The 5,307-nt window shown below is 42.2% G+C and overlaps 1 protein-coding gene across 1 annotated transcript in view; it reads right to left on the bottom strand.

Annotated features, from left to right (window-relative positions):
• Positions 1-5,307, bottom strand: part of SHROOM3 (shroom family member 3) — a 585,172-nt gene that overhangs the window by 574,372 nt on the left and 5,493 nt on the right. The window lies entirely within an intron of this gene.

Here is a 5,307-nt window from a genome sequence, read left to right as displayed (position 1 = left end):
AGTACCTATGTACAACAGAACAAAATGTAGCCTGGTGCTGAGCCATCCTCAACTGTTGCTATGCTTGAGTCCCTTGTTGCAGTCCCTCTGACTATTCATCTTGTTGGCAGTCTTTCTCTTTTTCTCCAACCCTCTACTTTCCCAAGCATAATGTCCTTCTCCGGGGACTGGTCCCTGCTGACATGTCCAAGTGGCTGAGATGAAATCCCACCACCTACAATTCTAAGGACCATTCTGGCTGTAATTCTTTCAACACAGGCTTGTTCATTCTTCTGGCAGGCCATATATGTAAAGATTGATTACATATTTCATTCAGATAATTGCTCTAGAATCTCAACAGAGCCCAATATTTGGAAGGCAGAGGTGACTAATGGTGTATTAAGTTAAGTTCAGGGATTGTGGAACCGAACACTTGGGCTCATATACCAGCTCTAATACTTACTAGCTAAGACAACTTCAACAGTTACTCAAATTCTGGGTCTCGTGTATAAAATTGGGAGTCCTGATGTGGAATTGTGGGATAAAGCACTGGACCACAAGGTCAGTTTGAACTATAAGGTCAAAAGTTCAAACTCACCAGCCACTCCTTGGAAACCTTATACAAGGTCACTATGAGTTAGAACCAACTCGACAGCACTTAACAACAACAACAATATTACCTTCCTCATGGAATTGTGAATATACTTGTAGAAGTCTTGGAATGCAGCCTGGCATATAATAAGCACTCAATAAGGGCCAACGAGGAGCTCTGGTAACGTAGTGGCTACAAATCGGGTGATTAGCAAATCTCACAGTCAGCAGTTCAAAACTACCAGCTGTTCTGCAGGAGAAAGATGAAGCTTTCTGCTCCTGTAAAGATTTACAGCCTTGGAAACCCTGTACAGGGTCTCTATGAGTCGGAATTGACTCCACGGCAAATAACAACAAGGGCCAACGCTTATTCTTGGTATTGTTCTTTATTATCTTTATTGCTATTACTCAATTTATAAACCTTGGTGGCAGGTGTATCCCCAGGGAGTATTAGAGGGGCAGGTGGAACTGCTTTTCCCAGCCAGAAGACAGAATGAGTCATAACAAAATCATCCTGCCAACTTCCTGAACTATTGAATTACCAGAGCTTTCTCTTATAATCACCATTTTTCAAATGTCACCCTTTCTTTTTGAAGTTCTCTCTCCTCAGTCCCACCTTTTCTTTCCAAGAACACTAAATCTCAAAAAGCAATTTTAAAATAATTTCTATTATTGCCACACTTTTGTAGTTCACTTCCCCCATTCATTCTCCAACCTCATTTGTACTTAAAAGAAACATGATACTTTATTCATTTTATTGTCATCTAGAAACTGGAAGCTTACAACTGCTTTGTATAATGCATATGTTCCTTTCATATGTATGACTCAGTGTGTACTACCCTCTCCCTTTTCCTACAATGGGGCTCACCCCACCTTTGGGGAATAGTGGATATATGGTTAGCAGTGTGTAGCTAACCTGCAGATTTTCCATTGTTCTAGAAAGAAGGTCTGGAATATACACTGTTGTTGTTGTTGTTAAGTGCCGTCAAGTCAGTGCTGATCCATAGGGACCCTCCAAGGAGCAGCTGGTGAGCTTGAACCACTGACCTTGCAGTTCAAATGGTCTGGTGCAAATAGTCTGGTGCATAACCCACAACGCCATGCCAGGACTCCGGAATATATAATATCAACACCTAAATTTCACCTTAGTCTGATCCCTGGTATGACCTTAATTAAATGGACTTTAATGGATGTGGAAACACCCTATGGGGCCCTTGGTGTGGTGCTATTGGATAAGCACTGGAATGATAACCACAAGGTTGAGAGTTCAAATCCATAAGCCACTCCTCAGAAACCCCATATAGGGTCGCTATGAGTCTAAACCAACTTGACAGCAGTTAACAACATCAAACACACTATAGCATGGAGAATAATGCTTCCCTCAAAGATGTTCACATCCAAGGGATTTCCTGCAAGATGGCAGACTAGGCAGATGAACTACGCAGACTCTCTATAACAAAGATATGAGGGAGCAAATGAAACAGACACAAATGAAAATCCTGCAACCCTGACCTTCAGGGAAAAGGTTAGAGAAATGAATTCAGTAATTGCTGGCAGATGAGTAGGGACAGTGAGAAAGGAACACTGACTGGCAAAAGCCAGACAGATATGGCAGAACCATCTTGAACTTTTATGAGCAGTTTTGGCAACCAAAGGTAGCATAGCAGAGCAGATTCACAAAGGTGACTGAAAGGTGGGATTCCTTCTTTTACCCCATGCTTCCCTGGCAACCACAGGTGTGACCATCTCCCCCACTCATCTGCCCCCAGCATGGAACAGAAGGTCAGAGTCACTTGGTTGGGAGCCACACCAGTGTAAGGTAGTGTAAGCTGAGCCACATTGGTGTTTGGATACAGACAGGCATGGCTCCAGACCTACAGAGCCCAAAAGGCCACTAGACCAGCATTGCTGTTGTTAAGTGCCACTGAGTTGGTTCCAACTAATAGTGACCCTGTTTAGGGTTTCCAAAGAGGAGCTGGTGAATTTGAGCCACCAACCTTGAAGTTCAAAACGATCTTGCTGTCCAAAGCATTATCCCACATTGCCACCCCAGGGACTCCAGCATTAGTCTACCAGAAACCTTCACAACCAGTCACTTTGCCCCTAGCTTCCCTGTGGTCCTAACAGACACTGAAACCAGCTCTAGCAGGGGCCTCCACAAACTATTGGATTGAGTGTTCTGAACATATATAACATCAAGGCCAACAGGAACTCCATCTAAGGCTAGGAACTCTACTGTCAAATTCCTCCCACACCCACCTCCTGAGCAACTTGGCTTGCAGAAGCCCCACAGAATTTTGTCCTCTACAGGTCCAACAGCTGCACTGTTTTGTTTTTTCCCTTTTGTTGTTTCATTGTTTTTGTTTGTTTATGCTTTCTCCTCCTTCTTTTCTTTCCATTCCTTTGAATTTTATCCTAGCTACATTTTTGTTTTTCCTTTTCTTCTGCTTCTTATTTCCAGATTTGCTTTTTCTCCTTTTGATATTTTTTACTACTCACTACGCTCTTTCTCTTTTCTTATTCCCTCTCCCTTGTTTTTCTAAGTATTATAAAAATGTCTTCCTTTTGTTTTCTCTCTTACTTTTCTATAACTCCATTTTCCTCCACCTTTTTCTCTTTTCAGTTATTATATTCTTTTTTTCTGGTTGCTGCCTATTTTTAATTCTTATATCACCTCTATTATTTTATCTTTTCATTGTTGGTTGCTGGCTTCTTTACTCTGTTTTACTTACGGGGGTATGTGTGTCGGGAGGGGGGGGGGTGAGGAGGTTCTCCTCTTTCCCACCCAATAGGCGACAACAACAATTCCCATACAGCCTAGGCATAACTATAGCCTCCACAGCTCTATTCACTGGGAAACAGACACTATCAGCTCCTATACCACCTGATCAACAATAAACAACGGCCAACACAAGCCAAACCCACCCTAAACTGAGCTGCATGAACGGCAAATGGAAAACGGTGCACACTGTAACGACACTGACAAGAGACAGTTGGTGAGAGCCTAAGAGCACATCAACATATAACCATCAATTAAACACAAATTCAAAAACACTACTATGTCCCAGAGACAGCAGATACTTTCAGCTCACATAAGGGAATGAGTGAATATCACAAACAAATGGCCAAGATACAGAGCCGGAAATCATTTTTGAGGAAGAAAAGGCAATATTACTAACTGAAAAGGAATTCTAAAGAACGATATACGAATCGGGCTGCGAACCGTAAGGTCAGCAGTTCGAAACTACCAGCGGTTCCGCGGGAGAAAGATGAGGCGTTCTGCTCCCGTAAAGATTAACAGCCTCGGAAACCCTGTGCAGGGTCGCTATGAGTCGGAACCGACTCCACGGCACATAACAACAACAACAACAACAACAAGGGATTAGATACGAAAGCTGAACAGTGAATAAAGAAGATCGTAGAAGAATTGATGCCTTTGAGTTGTGGTGTTGGAGGAGAATACTAAAAGTGCCATGGACTGCCAAAAGAACCAATAGATCTGTTTTGGAAGAAGTGCAGCCAGAGTGCTCCTTGGAGGCTAGGGTGGCTAAGCTTCGTCTCTCATACTTTGGACATATTGTCAGGAGGGAACAGTTGCTAGAGAAGGATGTTATGCTGGGTAAGGTGGTGGGTCAGAGAAAAAGAGGAAGAGCCTCAACGAGATGGATCAGCCAGGTGGCATCATTGATTGCGTCAAGTGTGGCAATGATAGTGAGGTTGGCCCAGGATCAGACATTGTTTCGTTCTGCTGTACATGGGGTAGCTATGAGTTGGCTCCGACTCGATGGCACCTGATGACAACAACAACAATAACAAGGGATTGACGTCTGTCAGTTTGTCATACTGTGGTGGCTTGTGAGTTGCTGTGATTCTGAAAGCTATGCCACCAGTATTTTAAATATCAGCAGGGTCACCTATGGTAGACAGGTTTCAGATGAGCTTTCAGATGAAGACAGACTAGGAAAGGAGTGACAAACTACTTCTGAATATTTAGTCACTGAAAACCTTATCAATAGCAGAGAAACAATGTCAGATATAGTGCCAGAAAATGAGCCCCTTTGGTTGGAAGGCACTCAAAATATGACTGAGGAAGAGCTGCCTTCTAAAAGTAGACTTGACCGTGATGATGCAAAAGGAAAGCCTATTGTAGTAAAGCCCTCAGGACCTTCATTTATTGAAAGGGCACAACTCAAAATGAAGTGAAACAGCTGTAAACATCCATTAATAATAGGAACATGGAATGTACTAAGTATGAATCTAGGAAAATTGGAAATTGTCAAAAATGAAATTGAATGCATAAACATTGATATATTAGTCATTAGTAAGCTGAAATGGATGGGTGGCGCCATTTTGAATCTGACAACCACATGGTATACTATGCCAGGAATAACAAATTGAAGAGCAATGGTGTTGCATTCATTGTCAAAAAGAACACATCCAGATCAGTCATGAAGTACAACATTATCTGTGTGTGATAGGATAATATCCATGTGCCTACAGGGAAGACCAGTTAATACCACTATTATTCAAATTTATGCACCAACCACTAAGTGAGGATGAAATAGAAGAATTCTACCAACTTCTTCAATCTGATACTGATCAAACATTCAATCAAGATGTATTGGAATACATCATGGTGGTGATTGGAATGCAAAGGTTGGGAGCAAAGAGGAAGGATCAGTAGTTGGAAAATATGGCCTTGGTGACAGAAATGATTCTGGAGATTGCATGATAGAA

The sequence above is a fragment of the Chrysochloris asiatica genome, unplaced genomic scaffold (assembly GCF_000296735.1).
Source record: "Chrysochloris asiatica unplaced genomic scaffold, ChrAsi1.0 scaffold00169, whole genome shotgun sequence".
Classification (NCBI taxonomy): domain Eukaryota; kingdom Metazoa; phylum Chordata; class Mammalia; order Afrosoricida; family Chrysochloridae; genus Chrysochloris; species Chrysochloris asiatica.
Note: the sequence above shows the minus strand (reverse complement) of the source record. Positions and strands in the feature narration are given on the sequence as shown.